The following is a 19,534-nucleotide window of genomic DNA, read 5'->3' on the forward strand; positions in this document are numbered from 1 at the left end:
GGTTCTTTGAACTGCATCTGAAACAATAAAAAAAAAATTCAGTGTGAACTTCAAAGTTTTCCCTTTCATGTTGACAGCGCATAAGTAGTCTACCTGGTTCTGAAGCGAAGTGGCCACCATGTTAACATTGCTCTCAGAATCCCCATGCATGGCTTTAGTAGAAATCACAGACCTTTCAATGCTCGTAGCCAAATCAATCACTTCGGCTAGAGACGGGTTTTTACAGCTGAGGAGTGTTTCTTTGATTTTTCTGGAAGCGCAGTTTTAAACAAACTGGTCTCTTATGTAGCCATCTGAGATTGGACTAAATCCACATGTAGTAGCCAGCACCCTCAAAGCCAAAATATACTCTTCCACATTTTCATCTTCCATTTGCTCCCTTTTTTAGAAATTATGTCTCTCAAGCATAATATTAGGTTCATCTGCGAATTGTTTCTTTAATCTTTCTTTTGATTTTAAATACACATTCCATTGTCTGTCTCCAGACTGACCTTGAGGTGGCTGAATTGGTGTAAGACTATTGAAAATTCTTTGTGCCGCTTGCTCTAAGCATCCAAATAGCATTGCAAACTAGCGCGCAGGGCTATACCCTATAGCGTCAATAGCCACTAAGTGGTTTTCAAATAGTCTAAACCACTCAGGCCAAAGTATCACCGGTTTGCCAGGCTTGCTAAGAAAAGGTGGTGGCTGTGTAATCAAATGGGTATTGGGCATATTTAAATAGGTTGAAAAATTAAAATAAAATGACACTAAATCAATTCTCCCACAGTGTCCAAATAGATGGTATGCGAAGATTGGTTTCACCTTTACTGATTGTTCAGTACACTACACTCGTTAACTGGACAGAATATATATTCCCAGCAATTCTCTTTAGAGTAGATCGCAAACTAATACTCCTCACCTTAATGTCCAAGCTGGCACCGCAAACCAGGATTTTTCTACTAGTTGACTACCAATGTCGACCTCACCGCTGTCTTGTGATGTTCCATTAATTTCTCAAAAGCTATATGATTTCCTCGAGGTGTATCGCTTTCAAACACCTCTAATCAGTCGTGGCCAACTGCAATATGGCCGTCGTGTCAACGTCATGCGTCACGTGACTTTGTGACGCTCCTCTCAAAACTTTCCTCTGCGGTCACCAACAGCCCTGTTCATCTCCTTTGCTGTACGGGGTCCCGCCCGCTATTCCTGGAATCGTCGGGGTTGGTCGGTCTCTCCCTGCTCAAAGAGACTAGTTCAGTAACTTCAATGACCTCGTCCTGGACACACGCTCTCTGTCAGTCGGCTATAATTGTATTTGCCGCATGGGTTACGATGGTCGGTTGGCGGATACTCCCGCTCGTCGCCAGATATTAAAGATGAAAAGGATTCACATATTCAGGTAAGTTAAGATTTATTTATTTGTTCCACCCACGACATGGAGCGACCTCCAGGCTCAGCTTTCAACCGACAATCTCGATGTCGTCTGAACCCTCAGCCGGTGTCCGCTCCATGCACGGGCCAAGATTAAACAAAAACATCTGGTTCCTTGAAACGCGCAAACAATGCGCTCACAAAAGTGTCATCATGGATAAAGAAGCACACTACAATTCCTCAAGGAAAAATCAATAGATCCTGTTGGAGACAACACTGCGTGTGTGCTACGTGAGAGTCGCAATTGTTTTTCCAGCTTGTCGCCACTTGTTGAAATCAATCCACACGCAAAAGATGTAAAATCCAGGAGGTGTCTTTATTCATAACAGCAGAGTACACATCCAAAAATATAATGCCACTGGACTGATTTTTTCTCCCAGCTCCTCCTTTCCGTTCTAAAATACTTCCACCTCACATTCCCCTAACCTAAACTAATATATCCTCAGTAACCCTATTCTATAACAATAATAAAATACATCACTCCTATTTTTTAGCTGAATTTTGTTGCTGAGATTTAGACTCTGCACACGGAGGTGCTGCTGCCCAGGGCCCAGTGTATGTGCTATGACCCATAAAACACGTCAAACCCGGCTAATCACTGACTGGCATATCTAAGTCAGAATTCAGAAAGAAAAATTCAGAAAAATTTTATTCGATTGTAAAAGAACAATCATAAAAGTATACATATAAAAAAGTCATTACAATTCGTTAAATAATATCATATAACAAATCATAAAAAAAATGGATTCAAAAGATTTCATAATTTCCTAAGGTTGGTAAAAAGAGATACATTTATACAGTTATCCTATTTCTAATAAGTATCACTTTCTTCAAATACAGTGTAATTGTTGTAACACAGAGGTGATTATCCAAACGTTGGATATCATACATAGCCGGGCGGCATTGCCGATGCCCAATCTCCCTCAAAAACGGCAATAACACAACTCGCCTGATTTGATGGTAAAATTTACAAAATAGGACAACATGCATTGTACTTTGGGGGGAAATTTCATCACAGGGGCAGGGAGACAGTACATGAGACCAAACATTAACTGTTGGGAAGCTAACCAATCTATGAAACAGTCCAAACCTAAAACTGGTTAATAAAAATCTGTCATAGTTACCCGGAACATGAAGCAAGTAGGGTTGAATATTAAAAGATGTTAAGATTAATTGATGTTGTAAAACAGTGGGTTTTAAGGCCTCAGCAGCATTTCTTAATGATTCTAAAAAGATCAGACCCTCTTTTTTGAGCTCCTTCTGTGAAATTGATGAAATAGTAAGAGGATTTAAAAAATAATCCAATTTACCAATATCAGTTAGAAACTTTCGTACATAATTCAGCCACGGTATCCTCATGTGTCCATCCAGTTTTAAAACTTCTAACAATATATCTCTGTTAAGTTTGGGTTCTTCCTTTGTCCACACCCTATGCCATAATAGTACAGGTTCTAACTTAATGAGATCCGATATAAAGGAGAGTCCCAATTCTGCATGGCAATTATAGTTAGAGGAACTCTTAGGGACTGCGAGGATAAATTTCAGGAAGGAGTTCTCAAGCACCTGGAGCTGGGTAGTGTCCACAAAACCCCAAATCCCACTACCATACATTGCACCAGAAACGCATTTGGCCTTATGGATCTTAATTAATTCCGTAGGCGGTCTGGTGCCTAATTTCCTCCAGATGGATCTGAGGGCAGCGATCGAACGGTTCATTACTTGTTTTTTTGCTGATATTGCCTCACCCCATACATCCTTCCAGGTAAACAAGATACCCAGGTAGGAGAATTGCTTGGTATGAGTCAATTGCTCAATAAAAATAGCCTTCTTAGTTTTTACCCTTCTGCCACAGTGCATGATGAAAGTTTTTGCAATATTAACTCGTAAGCCCAAGTCTTTCATGAAGAGGGCAAAACAATCCACCACGCGCTGTAGACCCACTTGGGTACGGGACATTAGCACGGCATCGTCCGCGTACATTAAAAGCGGAATTGAACGACCAGCTACATATGGGGGATCAAAACTCTTATTGCACAGGGCTTTCTCCAACCCGTTTATATACAAATTAAAAAGGAGTGGGGCCAGGACACAACCCTTCCTGACCAAACTCCTGATTGGAATTTTGCCTGTGCATTCTCCCTTGCGTCCATAACGAACGCGAGCAGATGCATCACTATAAAAACATTTAAGAAAATAAATAATGTTTTCTTCAACCCCAATTTGTTCCAATAATATCCATAGTTTAGAGTGAATCACACAGTCGAAAGCGGCTGAGAGGTCAACAAAAGCCACAAACAAGTTCTCCCTCTTAGCCCTGGTGTACTTCCCGGTCAACATCAGAAAATTTAGGCCCTGTTCCACTGTTCCTAATCCAGAGCGGAAACCGTATTGCAGGTCAGATAAAATGGAATTTTTCTCAGCCCATGAGAGTAGACGATCCAAAATAACTCGTCCAACTATTTTAGTATAGGAATCTAAAAGGGAAATGGGTCTGTAACAACCCGGGTCATGTCTATCCCCCTTTTTGTAAATTGGACCAGAAGGGGGCCCACAGAGGCATGGTTGTTTTAAATACATCTATAGGCACACCATCTGGGTCAGGGGCCTTACCGCCCTTACTTGTAAGTATAGCTTTTTCAACCTCTTTCAAAGAAAACTGCATATTTCCTAAGGAAGAGTAATCCATAGGATTACAAGAGGAACAAAACATACTGTCTCCCTCATACACTTAAGAAAAGTGATCAATCCATTTGTCCTCAGGAATAGCTATCTCTATGGAGGGAGAGATCTCTTCACTAAGAAGAGGATTTCTGATGATCTTCCAAAAGCTTGCGCAATCATTGCTAACCGATGCCTGATGCAACGCTTCCCAGGATTCTTTCCTTAGCTCATCTTTTCTATCTTTTACAGCTAATTTATATTCTTTCCTAGCTCTACGTACGTCTTCCGGACACCTAGGATGATTATGCAATGTTTTCTTTAAATAAGAATATGCTCTGGTGCACCTAGAATTAAACCAGCCACCCCTCGGTACATTGTTATTCTTGCATTTTCTCGTTAAAGAGGTTCTAATTTCGTTACAAATTATCGAAAATGATGCAAGTATTTTTTCTGGAATAGCGTCCTCCGATAGACAGGTTGAAATCTCCGAAGCACATTTATTAATTACAGTATTGAGTACGTTAATTTTATCCACCTTATCCCATTTGAGCGTATAGCCATTGGTTCTTCCGATGGCCAAATTTTCCCACAGTTTATCTCTATCTATACTATTTTTTGGGGCAGACTTCTTTGGGATTAAAATAGCTAAACATAGTGGAAAGTGATCACTTAGAACAATATCAGATACGTTAAAATTAAGTCATATAAGAACATAGTACGTTTTGTAGAAACTCTATCCATAGTATGGAACGTTAAATGCCACCTGTGAACTTCAGCACCTATTGTGCCATCAACTATTGTACCAAGAAAACATGGCATGCATTGTAGCCTGACTGCTGCAGTTTAAACCTAAAGCCCAACATGTCAAAATAGCCCTTTTAACAGGGAAAACCCTTCCTATGCATGCTATGTAGCCCACAGGTTAGGGTCCATTGTATTTAGTTTAACCTGTATACATTTGATGGTGCCATGTCCCTACACTGACAAGCACCCAAAATCTATTTTTATGAAAGAACACTCTGGCTGTCCAATGACTAAAACTTATGTACAGATTAAATTGTCAATTCTGCTAACTCAGGATTTGGGACAAGTTACAGAAATGGTTCGACCACAACTTTTAAAATATTTATTAAAAATCCAATTCAATGCTTAAGTTGGATTTTTAAATAATATTCAGGAAAAGTAACTTTCAGAAAGTTACCGCTTCCTTGTCTGCGTCTGCTGGAGGCTAATTTACATTAGTCTGACAGCAGCGGCCCTGAACGTGCTTGACCTTAATGAGCTGCGAGAACTGCTTTGAGGGCAGAGACAGGGCTTAAGCCTGGTGACGGGATGGGCGGGGTGTGGAGAATGTCATGCACTTCAACTGAAGAAGCCACATGGGGAAGTTCCAGGAACTTTATTAACTTGAAATTAAAAGAGGTGAAACCTGACCATTCAACAGTATCAGAAGCATTAAGGGTGGATAGAGACACGAGGGGTTTAAAATTAATGTTTACTATTCTGTTTTTAAAAACTATGTTTTAAAGACAAGTGTCTAAACATTAATCAAATTGAACTTGAACATTCATAGTTCAGTGTAATGGGAGACCTGGGGAAGGGGAAGCTTTTGAACTTTAGGCCCTAGGTGGCCAGTTCAGCACTATCCCAGTGGGAGGGGGATCTGGCCACAAAACGAGTTTGGTGTAGCTTAGGAGGTGGGCATTGCTCATTTCTCTAAATACACCCCTGACTGGTACACAAACTCCCGCCAAAGCCTGTGCCATCATTGATTCCCTGTAGAATGTTGCACTCTGGTATAGTTTGCAGTAAGGCAAACAGGTTCGGCTGTAAAAGTGGGTTGAATTGCCATATACCTCCCAGGACATTTCCCCATTGTCAAGGAAGTATCCAGGAGTCACCCTCACCCACTGGCTATTGAACTGTACAACTATGGGCCTCATCACCAGCTCCTCAGAACACTTTCTGGATCTGTAGAAGAACAGAAGAAGAACTGCACCGGATGTTCCAGACCTGTAAGGAGACCTCCATGGCAGGACCTGCTCCCAGCTGCACCCCAAAGAAGTGGACCCCATGAGTCAATTGGCTGATCTCCTCTGTGGCAACAATGGTGCAAAAAGCTCCGTGAAATGTCCATCTGACTTGTTGCAACTGTATCTGGACTGGACCATGCTGGTAGTCCCTGTTTCAATAGGTTCCGACCCCTAAGTGCTGTCCATAGGGTCCTGGGATCCTTTGCAGTGTCCTGTTGGACTTCTCCAAAACTGTCTAAAAAGCAGGATTTTGAAAGATTTTGGACTTCCAAAACTCTGGAGGACTGGGAAAAAACACCCAATCTGCAGCAGGGCTGCCACTTCGCTTTAAAGAAAATCAGGTTGGTCCTGCTCAGAACTTTTTGCCACCTCAAAATCCACTTCAGAAGACCCTCATGGCAAGATTATCTAACCTCAGTGCATCCCCAAAATGTTTACCCAATTGGCTAGGGAGTGTCCAGAAGTCACTCTTCCACCGATGGCCTGGCCTCACTGGAGTAATCCAAGCTCTTAAAAAAAGACCAAGTGTGAAGGGAGAAATCTCGACTCAGCAAAGGTGGCAAAAGTATCCGATTGAGGAGAGGGCTTCCCTGGATGCAAAAGTTGACTTTTCCCACTTAGAGCTGAAGTGGCCCCTTTCTGCACAAAAACAATCCTGAGAGGCGTTTTCCTCTTTCTATGGTTACTGCAGAAAGGAAAAAACAAAGGGAAATTAAGATATTTCTCCTCATCACGCATCACCTGGGGAGGCGTGCGATTCTGGCGCATTGCCAGGGGTGCACGATCTTGAAAATCTGGCAACGCCATCCTTTGCAAAGTAAGGCAAGGCAGCGATTTGCGTTGCCTAACTCCAGATTTTTTAAGCCACGCAAAGTGGCTTGCGTGGCTTCACAAATCTGACTTAGAGGCTTGTGTCACACATATACCACTTTGCATGGTGCAAACGTGACGTACGCCTCTCATAAATATGCCCCTAAGTGTTCAGAGGTTTCTTGTCTTTGTCTCTATGTTCTGTTTTTAACGTGTGCCTGACAGCTCTGTTAAGATGTTTGTGACCCTCAGAAGTTGTACGGCTTCTGATTCCTGACTGTGTTGTTGTAGTCGAAAGTGATAGAGAGGATTTGCTGCAATTCGTCTCTGCTATAGATCTGCATCTGTTTGCGGTGTGTTTGCTCTCACCTCTCCGTGCTACGGTTTTGCATTTGTACTTGGGCGAGGGTGAGTGCAGGTCCTCTGGTGTTGTGGGTCCTGTCTTATCCTTGGGTGGTTTGTCTGGCTGTAGGATGGTGTGGTAGTGTTGGTCTTTTCTTGGTCTATCACAGCGCTTCTCAGATGGGAGTTGTCTTATCCTTGGGTGGTTTGTCTGGCTGTAGGATGGTGTGGTAGTGTTGGTTTTTTCTTGGTCTGTCACAGCGCTTCTCAGATGGGAGTTGTAATCATATTGTTTCAGTGATTCATGTCAAGTTCTCGCTTTGACTATCCAGAGTCCGGGGTTTTTACTTGGACTGTTGCTGTGGTTCTGCCTGAGTGGTAGTGTTGAGTCCGACTGTTTGTTGGCAGTGTTTGGGTGAAGCTTATCTCCATAGGTTGAGATGAGGTCTAGTTCTGTTTGCGTTCTCCTGTTTGGATCTGCGGATGATGCACCGTCTCCGGAGGTGGACCGACCGTAGACTCTTGTGTGCGTGGTCGCCTTGTGATGATCAGAGGGTCCAACCGGTGGTAAACCCCGGTCTGTTTCTGGTTTAGGAACCTACATGCCCTAATCCTTGCAGGGCTCAGGGGTTAGGTGTCCTGACGATACATACCAGATTGGTTTGAACGTTGATGACTCCGTTTACGTTTGTGTCTTTGTTGTCTAGCCACCCTCTCCCTTTCACTTCGGTTCAATATTGTTTGATTGGTTTCCTCTTTCCCTTTAGAAGCGTTGCCAAGGTTACAGAGGTTCACAGAGATTGCCACACTCTTAGGTGAGTGCTTGTAAGCTCTCATGCTGTGAGGTAGGTTAATAAATGACTTGAATGAACCAGTCTTGCTCAGGTAGCCTGCGGTTTGTTTAGGATTCCCAGTGTCTCTATTCAGCTCTTTCTGAGCTGCACTTGGTCGCCTGAGCCTCTGGTTGGAGGTATTTTCTGCTGAGCGGGGTTGGCTGGTATTTGATCGTGTTTTGTTGTAGGGCTTCTAACTGGAAGTACTGGTTGTCGCTTCTCTCGAGGTTTGTCTTGCATGGAGTCACCTATTCTCTATATTGAGCAGGAACAGGGTGTGCGTCTCTGCGGAACCCCAGGGGCGTGTTTTATGTGGGGATGTCCTACCTTCAAGGTCGTATCCTGGCTGCACAGGGGGCTGCCTTCTTTATTGCCCTAGAGATGTATTCGGTTTAAAATCTTCATTTATTCAAAGCTTCATCCACGGTTCATCCCTTAGTCCTCTTACCTCTTCTCTCGTCTCGCTCCCCATGTCTCTCCGAGCCCTCTCTTCCAATCATTCTTTTGGTTTTCTGGGTCCCTTATCTCGCTTTTTCTCTCAACCCGCTCTCTGCCCCTCGATCCTTGTCAATCTCATCTGTGTCTCCACCCCTCTCCACCCCCTTACTCTCCTTTTACCTCTTTCTCTGTCTCCTCATTGTCTTTCTCCACCCTACCTTCTCTGTCTTCTTTTCTCCTTCTCTCCTCTCTCTGCTTCTCTTCCTCTGTTTCACACCCTCGCACCTGTCCTTCTAAAACTCTCTCTCTCCCTCTTTCAGTCTCCTTCCCCCCTTCAATTGACACCTCGCTCTCTCTCTACATCTTTTTCCATCCCTTTCTCTCTCTGTCCCCCCCCCCTCTCTCTATCACTGCTTCACACTTTGCTCTCTCCCACAACGAATACAGCAGTAATCTCAAGAGCTTCCAGGACTCACCTGGTAAAAGCAGAGCAGACTTTAATAAATATCTGTTTTGTTCGTATTCAAATTGTAACCCAGAGGTCTGTGTAAAATAAGAGAGGTTCAGTTTGTGCAGCTCCTGTAGGCCAATATCCACCAGGTAAACTCACAGCCATCACCTGAGAGAACCCCCATCACAGACATAGCCAGCTGATCACTTCACCTCCTTTACAAACTTTTGTTTACCCCATGGACCAGTAATAATATTCTGTTGTTGACTTCCTGGCAAATAATGACAGACTTTTTATAAAATATATGAAATATGTGATTGTAGACAATATGTGGCATATTTACAAGGGGATCTTGCTACCGTTCTGGTGGCGATATCCCTTCTCCTTAATTACAAAGCGGCATCAAGCCACTTAACGTGGCTTAACGCCGCTTTGTAAATAAGGCCCTTCTCACTCTTCACTTAGCCTGAAAGGGGCGTGCAATGGGAGTTGCAGTGGGCGTTCCGCCGCAACACCCATGGCTTTTTTACACTGCCCCATATTTACAAGGCTGAGACAGCGCCAAAAAGTAAGGCCAGGTAAAACCTGGTTTTAGGATGGCAAAACAAGGAGAAAGTATTAATTTCCCCTCGTTTTTTGGTCTCGCCTGACCCAGCGCATGCGCTCGTCTGGTGAGACTTATTGAGAGGGCTCCAAAAAGTGCTACCAGGCCAGCCTAGAGCTACAGGGCATGTGCGCGGGTGCACGCGCCGCACTTTACCGCGATTACTTTCACTTTTGCGGACGCTTTGATGTTTGATCATGATCATGATCACTTTCACTTTCGTGGCCGCATGGCCGCTTTGCATAGCCAATAGGTCTCGCTTTTGGGACCTTATAAGTATTTAGTTATGCAACTGTTGCACAGCTAAACACTTATAAGGTCCCAAAGGCGAGACCTATTGGCTATGCCAATGCTTGTTGCTCTTTCCATGTGTTCTGCATTCTGCAGCACACATAGAAAGAGTAAATCGCCTTTCAAGATCGTTTTATGTGCAGGAAGGTGCCCCTTACTGCACATAAACAATCGCCCCTCCAGCGCGGGCACCCTTGCAACATGGCGCAAGGGTGCCTCGCTGGCGCTAGGCAGCTTTATCAGTGCTAGCGCTAGGGGAGACACACGGGTGCACCGTATTTTTTTAAATACTGTGCATCCCTGCATTTTAAAAATGTCAGAATGCAGCATTACCAATTTTGGAGTAACACCACCCTCTGGCATTGCGTTGTAAATATCCCTCTATGTTCTTAATTCCATCTCCTTGTGTTATTTTAGCGAGGGGTAGAATTAAGCCGCAATGAGGTGTCTCCAATGAGTAGAGCTAGAACTATGTGCTGCAGAACACACCAAGCATCATTTCGGAGGTTTGAGTAGGGAGCACAGTGCCCATCAGCAAAGGCGATCCATCCGATAACTCTCTGCTCTACGCGCAGGGTGGCACAGATCCTCAAGGAACCAATGTGTAGAGGGAGCCTAGATGGGGCACCGAGAATAACATAATATAATAATGTAAGAATTATGAGAGCATCGAGCGATGGAAAGAAGAGGACAGCGAGTGAAGGCAGCCAATGTAACTTCATGTATGTCCATAAATCATGTATGAGAGGCGGCGAGGACCACCCCGATGTCCAAGTGATATCCCGTTGTAGCAATCCTTCCACTGTGGTCGTCTTCCATGGCATCACCAAGCAGGTCAATGGCGACCACCAGGCACGCGCCGCTGCCGCTGCCCTCAAGGGTGTGATGGGCATCCATGAGCAGTCTGAATGCGGCCGCTCAAGCCTGGTTGGTGGTTGGCTAGCAGTACTCGCAACTTCACCCCAGCTCTCTCCAGTGCCCACCACTTCACCCCTATATCTCTTTCTCTCCCACACACATAGCCACACACACAGCCACACTTACACAGCCCCACACACACACACAAAACATAACACAGCTATTTTGAGACCTGCCATTGACCGTAATGAAATGTGTATTTACGCTTTGATAGTAGGGTAGGTTATACAGGGCACCGAGGCAAATTTAACTGCACTTTGAGGGGCATATTATCAAGCACAGCGTTAAAATTATCGTCGATAATGGGCTTGATAATATGCCCTTGTGAATTCCAATAGAAGCCCATGTTCTGGTGTCAACATGGGCTTCTATGGGAATTCTCTGTGGCATATTATCAAGCCCATTATCGCCGCTTTAGCGGCAGTTTTCTGCTGCTAAACCAGCGATAATTTTTAACGCCGACCTTGATAATATGCCCCTTAGTTCTTTGATACACCCACTCGAAAGTACGTAAACACACTACGGGACAGGTCCTCCTAACACACCGGTCCTCACAGAGAGAGTGTCTGTCTGCTACTGTCAGATCGAAGCTCTTTGAAGGGAATCTGGGAGGGTGTGAGCTGTGATTTATCGAGCTGTGATCACGAGAACATGAATTTTCACCTTTGAACTGCAAGTGCTTTTATAGAAGGGGCGGAGGGAACACATTTATTGCTAACAACTTCCTGGAGCGCGGCTGCTTCACTCACTGTCCAAAGTCTTGATGTGTGTAAATAGAAAGGTCATAAAGAGGCGGCACTGACACCTCTGTGGTGAAAACTGCAAACTGTGTTTGCTCTGCTCGTAATTTGGCTCCCACCTGTTCCAAACTTTACCAAAGTACATATACCTCCCTCCTGCTGCCCACGCAGCTGCAGCCAGTCAAGGAAGGGCACTCAGTCACAAGTGCAGTCTAAAATGAAATATAATCAGTACAGTTACACAACCTTCTGGATCACAGAGCAAAACGAGATTAAAACATTACGGGGCATATTCTCAAGGACTTATCGCCGAGTCATCGGAAATTTAGCGCAGCCAAAGTCGTGATAAATTCATCTTCCATTCACAAGCTGGTGCTAACAGACCATATCACCCATTTACCTGCTATAGCTGCCGCAAAAAACATCGCCACAGATGACCCCGGCAACTAACGCTAATGAGATGCAGAGAAGGCGTTCCCGAGCAAAAACCCGCGACAACACCACTTCGCAACATTCTCAACGACCAGCCAGATCTGCGATAAGATCACAAAACAGGCGATAAGGCAATGTTGGCTCGTGGAGGGCCAGCCAGAGTCATTCAGGGAATGACAAACACAGCAGAAGAGGAGGAGTTCAGTCCGCAGTCTGATGGCTGTGTCATTGGTGACCACACAGAATATGGCAGCCCATGTCGAAGTCCAAGGTGAGTGTCGCAGAGTGTATCGGGGGACAGTGGAAGGTGATGATGCAGAGGGCAGAACCAAGCAGAAGCAGGCCATATGTATGTATGTATGGCATATTTGTATAGCGCAGACTGTCACCCGAAGGGTATCCTGGCGCTTTAGACAACTATACCAACACCACGCATAGCAGTCAGATGAAATTAAGCAGGCCTAGGGAAAAGAAACGTTTTTAATTCTTTCTTAAAAGAGAGAAACTCCCTAGAGCTTCTCAACAACAAAGGGAGAGAATTCCAATATTTGGCCGCCACGAAACCAAAGGCTCGGCCGCCCATGCGAGCCCTCAATACCTTTGGGACTACCACAAGATGTGCTGACAGTGACCTAAGGGAGCGAGTGGGCACATACCACTGGAACAGCTCCTGCAGTGGAACCGGTCCTTGCCCATGAAGTCCCTTAAACACCAGACAAAGCGCCTTAAAGATGACTCGCTGTGAAACTGGTAGCCAGTGAAGATCGGCTAGCGCCGTAGATGAAGAGTCAGACCGACGGCGGGACAGGGCTAGCTTGGCTGCCATATTCTGCACGCGTTGTAACTTCGCCAGCAATTTGTTTGGAGCTCCCAGAAGTAGTGCGTTGCAGTAGTCTAACCTACTCAAGATGGTACCGCGAACTACTTCTGGGCGAACATGGGCCGGCAGCAGTGGAAGAATCTTCCACAGCATGCGTAGCAGCATCATGCAGGTGGACACGGTTTTATTTACGAAGAGATCCAGTTGGAGATCGGACCCAAACACAACGCCCAGATTCCTGGCAGATACTGCTGCAGAAGGAACTTCCTGGAAGGAGGCAGGCCAAAAATCAGGAGGCAGTGGCCGAGGGATGTGGTCCAGTGAGCAGTGTAGAACCTCTGTTTTAGAGCTGTTAAACTGCAGAGAATTCTGCCTCAACCAGTCCGCAGTTGACGCCATACATTTATGGAAAGTCTCCAGCGACACCGCGTCTTTGCCCTCGATGGAAAAGATGAGCTGCGTATCATCGGCATAGTTAATAACCGAGATGCCAAATGATTTGACCAAGCTCACCAGAGGGCGAAGATAAAGATTAAACAGTATAGGGCTGATGGCAGACCCTTGCGGTACGCCCTGCTCAACTGTTTTAATCTCTGACTGGAATGGTGGCAAGGCCACTACCTGGCGTCTGTTTCCTAAATAGGAAAACAGCCAATCGCGAGCCGAGCCCCTCACCCCTGCATCCTCAAGTCTTCTGACCAAGATGTCATGGTTGACCGTGTCAAAAGCGGCCGACATGTCGAGCAGCACTAAGAAGGCCGCTCGCCCAATGTCGGCCCGCGAACGAAGATCGTCCAACACGGTCACCAGGGCTGATTCCGTGCCATGCGCTGGTCTGAAGCCAAATTGAGACGCGTCCAAACAGCAGTTGGTCTCCAGGAAACTGGACAGATGTTTAGTAACCAGTTTCTCTAAGATCTTAATGGGAAAAGGAAGCAGCGATATAGGTCTATAATTCGCTGGACAGGTGGGATCCAAAGTTTCCTTCTTCAGCAAAGGTGAGACCACTGCTAATATGTCGTAGATGCATGCTACTGCGTCCTTCTGACCACAGAGGCAGATTCATCTGCATCTTCGTCCTCTGCTGTTGCATGTGCCTCACATGTGGGTGGTGGTGTTCTGTCTCCAACACTGTGTGGCACTGACACATCAGGGGCCGCAGATGTGGATGTAGTGGTAGCAGCAGCATGCATCAGCGCCAGGCCTTGTGGCAGCAATACCATGAGGATGGTCTTTAGGGCATTGAGGGACCCAGCTACCTCTCGCTGGTGTGCAGCCGTGGCAGCCGCTCTTTCCGCCCGCGTCCGCTCCATGTTCTCCATGAGCCTCCACATGAGTCCCAACTCCTGTGCGAGCTCGCTGGAGCCTCTCTGACTGGACAGTCCTTCTTGTCTCAAAGTCAGGACTCTGGCGATATCAACCATGGTTCATTGGAGAGCATGGAGCGGACTGTGGGTGTCCGTTAGGGACTGTGAGTGGTCCCTGATGGGACTTAGACACCACGTATGGCGTCGAGTTTGTCTGCCATGCGGTCGAACCCCACCTGCATCTGTTCAGCCAGCTTCTCCTGGCACCCCAACACACGGCATTGGAAGGCCATGTGTTCAGCGTGGGGTTCCTGGGAGGAAGCCGTGGTGGTGGGTGCTGCCTGCTGTGTGTTCTGTGCAGGGGGTGGGTTCTGCTCGTAGCAGCTGGGTTGCCCTGCTCCTGGAGGTAGGGTGCAGAGGCTCTCCACGAGCTGTTGGAGGGCGTCGGAGTCGAAGGTGTGGTGGTCCTCTTCGTCATCGGAGAAGAGAGGTTCGGACTGCTCTGCAGGAGGTGTTGGATTTCCCCCTGCAATGTGAAGGGGCGATGCAGTTTAACATTGTGTTCACATGTGTGTTGACGCATTGTGCATGTTTACACTCAGACTGTATGACAGTGTACATTGTGAGTGTTTGGGGGGAGCTTCCTATTTGATGCGGGACTGTGGACATTTCGACAACATCACGGATGTGTGTTTGTACTTGTACATCATCATCTCACATTTCCCTGCTATGCCAAATGTGATTGGCCAGTTTCTGCACACAAGCGGCACCAGTTGCGTCCTCTGTTCTGCTGTGGACGTGTTGTGGTTTGTACCACATTGTTGTCAATGTTCCTGTGCTCTGCATGTTATATGTGTATGCTGCATTGTGGGAGAGTCGCCATTGCAGCTCTGATTTGGATGCCCCTTATCCCTTTAATGTGGTGTGCCTTTGACTTCTGTGCTTATACAGTGCTGGGATGCTGCGGACTTGGGTACATTGGGCTCTTGGTGGGAGTTGGGACTCTGGGGCATGGTTTGTCCGCAGCTGTGCTATGCTTAATTGTGCATGTGTGCCATTGTGCCCATCCCCCCCTCCTGCCCCCACAGTCCCTGGTCGTTACTCACCCTATTGCTGTTGTGTCTGGTCATGTTGAGCAGTGTCCGGTCCCCTAACTCCTGCCACCGTCTCCCCACAGATGACTGTGGACACCATTTCCTCCATCTCGTCCAGCTCCTCCTATGGCGCTGGGCTCCCACCTCCAGTCTGCATTGCTGCCTTCTGGTTGTTTGCGAGTTTCTGCTTGGTTTTGCGCTTGACAGCATTCCAGCACCTCTTGACCTCTTCCATTGTCCTCTTCAGCACTCCGACTGCATTCACCTTGTCCACGATGGTCTGCCATATTCTATTTTTAGTTGCCAGTGACACAGCTGAGGTGACAAACAGTAGTTGATGGTGTTCTATCACCTCCGTTATCAGGATCCTGTTTTCCTGCGGACTGAACCTTTTCTTCCTACTCTTCTTGTCCTTGCCCTTCCCTGACCCCGAGGTCCCAGGCTGGTCCCCTGAGGGGCTTGTGGGGTTCTGGTTGTCCTCTGCACTTGCTCCGGCTACCTCCATTGTGCTTCGCTTTTGTTTGGCTATTGTATGTATTTTCCTTTCAACTTTTATAGTGCACTTTCCCGCATGACGCGTGGGGATTGCAGGCCTGTGGCTGGTTTTCGCTGATCTTTGTATCGCGATTGTCGTCATCGCCGCTTTTTTCGTGTTTTAAATTTTTGCGGCATCGCGTTGATTTTAACGCGTTCATTTGACGCGTTATCGTGGGTCTATCGTATGGTGCCGCCGTGTTGAGAATACCACGTTAACACAGAGTTATTTTCCCGCGATAGACTGCGATGTGAAGAGTTGCGTTAAGCTACTTTTGCGGTGGTTATCACACGTTCTTGAGAATACTCCTCTACATTTTTATATAATTTTTATATCAAGAACTGCTGGCCCTCAATACAGAAAGTGATTGTTTGGTTTTTAATCAGACTGAGATTGGGCTCAATTTATGAAATATTTAAATCTGATCGTTTTTCATTACATCTAAAACTAAGACAAATGTACTTAGTACAAGTAAATTACCAATCTTTTTTTTTTTTTTTTTTTTTTTTTTGAAACCGTTTATTGCAGTTCGTAAAAGTTACAGGTATGGGCCTACAACCATCCGGCCGGCCGCTAGAATGACAAAAACATATTGCACACATACAGTAAAAGTCTCTAGGCAGTGTAGAACAGTGAAACAGGAGTAATCAATGGTGCAGGCCACACAGCTCCAAGCCCACAGTACGGTTCCCTTTTCTTAAAACAAAACAACACCAAAAAACCACACCCGCAAGGCAACCCGCGATCCAAAATAACAGCACGTGCTCCATAAGTGGGGGATCCAAACCAGCAGCAGAACTCTGGAGAGGGGAATGGGAATAGATCAGGGACTGGGGGACCGCGCGCCCGCTGCTGAGGGAGGGGGGCCGTCTAGGGAGACGGAGCAGGCGAGGCAGCCGGTAGCAGTGGTGGCTCACAAATACCCCCGCGGTAGGCGTTCCAGGGGCCCCAGATTTTCACCCACGCCCCAGGCTTACCTCTCGCCACATACACCACCTTTTCACGAAACATACACCAATCCATACGCTCTTTCCAGGCCGACACCGCAGGGGGCCTCTGGGATCCCCACAATTGAGCAATGTCGCGCTTGGCTATCATGTATCCCAGAGTCACCCACCGCGTCTGCGGGACCGAATAGTCATTCGGTTCCCATACATTCAGCAAGCATCTCCTCGCTTCAGGCAGCAGCGCGATACGCGTCACCACACGCAGGACCTCATGCACACCACGCCAGAATCGCTCCACCTTCGGGCACTCCCACAGTATATGCATGAAAGTCGCCAACGCACCACAGCCACGCTTACACATTCCGTCACCAGCAAAACCCATACGCAGAAGCCTTGGCCCCGTCACGTAAACCCGGTGAAGGATCTTGAGCTGGACGAAACGAAGGCGAGCCGGGATGGCCACCTCTTTCGGAGAGGCCACCGCGGAAATCCAATCCTCATCGTCCAGCTCCAGCCCGTCGGCAACCCAAGCCTCGCGGAGACTAGTCAGCAGGCACGATCTATCGTTGATCAGTTTTTTGTATATGAGGGAGATCGTGCTGTCCGGGACATGGCCATCTAGGACTCTGTCCTCCAGGGGGGAAGACTCCGGAATGGATGCGACATCCGGGAAGACGGAGCCCAGCGCATGGCGGACCTGTAAGTACCGAAAGTACTCACTGCCCTGCAGCTGGAACTCCGCTTGCAGCGTCTCAAAAGTTTTGAATCCCCCCCTCGTCCAGAGATCTCCCACCGTGCTGATTCCGATCGTGTCCCACTTCTCGAAGCCCTTCGACGTCCACAGGGAGCCCAACCTCTCAGACGCATACAGCGGTGACGCCCGGGTCAAACGGTCCTTCCACCCCATAGCTGCATTGGCCGCGTGCCAGACACGCACCATGACACGCGTCGGTCCCGTCAAACGGGAGTCGGGCGCGCCAGCGTAGAGCGCTCGATTGTAATCGCCACCGGGCAGGAGCATCTTATCCATCTCGAATGCCGGGTTCAAGGCGGGCCCGTAAAGGCCATGATTAATTGCAGCTAGTTGGGAGGCCCAGTAATACCGTTTAATGTCAGGGAGGGCGACCCCCCCATCATACCACGGGAGCGTCAATTTAGCCAGAGCAATGCGCGGCCTCCCGTCCCAGAACAGGCGCCGCTGGAGGCCCTCCACCTCACGGAAATAGCGTGCCGGGACCAAGTCCATAGTATTCTGGAGGGCGTAGAGGAAGCGTGGCAGGGACATCATTTTAAACAAGGCCGCTCGGCCGAGCGGCGAGAGCGGCAGACGCCGCCAGCGCACCACGTCCTCCCTCAAACGCCGGAGGGGGGGTAACAAATTCCGCTCGTAGCGGGCCTCCGGGTCAAGAGTGATATAGATACCCAGGTACCGAAAACCTTGGGAGGCAATCTGGATCGGACAGTCCCGTGGTAGGGCCGGAGCCTCCCCGGAAAGCACATATACACAGGATTTCGCCCAGTTGATGACCAGGCCTGAGTTGCGACCGAATGAACGCAAAACATCAACCAGGACGATCAGTGATTTACGCGGGGAGGCGAGATACAGAAGGATATCGTCAGCATAGAGGGACACACGGTCCTCATGCTCGGGGGTCCAGCGGAGACCACGGATAGAAGGGTGCCACCGCAGCCACTCCGCCAGGGGCTCCAGGGCCAGGGCAAACAGGAGAGGCGACAGGGGGCAGCGCTGTCGCGTACCCCTCCCCAGCGCGAATGGGGCCGAGACTCGCCCATTCACTACCACCTGCGCCAATGGGCCCGAATATAGCAATTTGACCCAGCTAATGAAACCCGGGCCAAACCCGAATTTTGCCAGCATCGCCCAGATGTATGGCCATTCAAGCGTATCAAACGCCATGGTGGCGTCCAAGGACGCCAAGATGGCCGGCTCCCGCACAAATGGGACACGCGTGAGCACCCCGTGCAAGCGCCGCAGATTGAGCGCCGTGTTGCGGTGCGGTATAAAGCCAGATTGGTCTTGGTGGACCAAATCGCCCACCACGCCAACCAACCTGTTGGCCAACACCTTGGCGAGGATTTTGGGCTCCGCGTTCAAAAGCGAAATCGGCCTATAGGATGTGACCCGCTCACGGGGCCTCCCCTCCTTGTGGATCACCACAATTGTGGCTAGACGCTGGTCCGGCGGGAGGGAACCCCGCGAGCGGGCCGCCAGGAACATCGCGCGCAGGTGGGGCGCCAACACATCCGGGCGTAGCTTGTAGAGCTCGATGGGAATACCATTGGGGCCCATGGCCTTGCCGGATGCAACCGAGCGAATAGCCAAGGCAATTTCGTCCGAGGTGGGAGGGGCGTCCAGCGAGTCCCTGTCCTCCACCGTTAGGGAGGGCAGTGCGATGTCCCGAAGCAGGGCATGGGAGTCTGCCTCCGAGCAGGGAGAAACCGGGGAGTAAACTTCGCGGAAATAATCCGCGAAGCAGGAGACAATGGCTTCCGGCTCAGTGACACACGCACCATCAACACTCTCAATCAGAGGCACCACACGGCTCGCTCTCTCCCTCTTATCCAACCACGCAATCAATTTGCCAGCCTTATCACCCACATCATACAATCGCCCCTGCTGCTCTCTACTGAGGCCCCTGGCCGCCTCCGTGACGAGGGCCCGATAGGCCGCCTGCTTTAGGTGTAGAACATGCAACTTGTCGTCTGTTACCCCGCTTCCCAGGTCACCCTCCAGCTCCGCAATCTCGGCCTCTACCCGGGTCACCTCCTCCCGCTCGCGCCGCCGGGCATGGGCGATAAAGGAGAGGGCCTCCCCTCTAAGGACTACCTTGAAAGCCTCCCACA

General features: G+C 48.2%; 1 protein-coding gene across 4 annotated transcripts in view; it reads left to right on the forward strand.

The window, feature by feature from the left end:
* The window catches only part of LOC146839585 (uncharacterized), a 241,904-nt gene that overhangs the window by 21,570 nt on the left and 200,800 nt on the right, over nt 1-19,534 (forward strand). The window contains exon 1 of one of the 4 annotated variants that reach the window (XM_085651662.1): nt 8,175-8,319. The exons of 2 other annotated variants lie outside the window; for them this stretch is intronic. The gene's annotated coding sequence lies outside the window, so the exon portion shown is untranslated. Of the gene's footprint in view, nt 1-8,174; nt 8,320-12,208; nt 12,238-19,534 lie in introns of those variants that run through there. One more of the 4 variants, XM_085651661.1, reaches the window with a different exon arrangement.

This window comes from Triturus cristatus, chromosome 4_1 (assembly GCF_964204655.1).
Source record: "Triturus cristatus chromosome 4_1, aTriCri1.1, whole genome shotgun sequence".
Taxonomy (NCBI): Eukaryota; Metazoa; Chordata; class Amphibia; order Caudata; family Salamandridae; genus Triturus; species Triturus cristatus.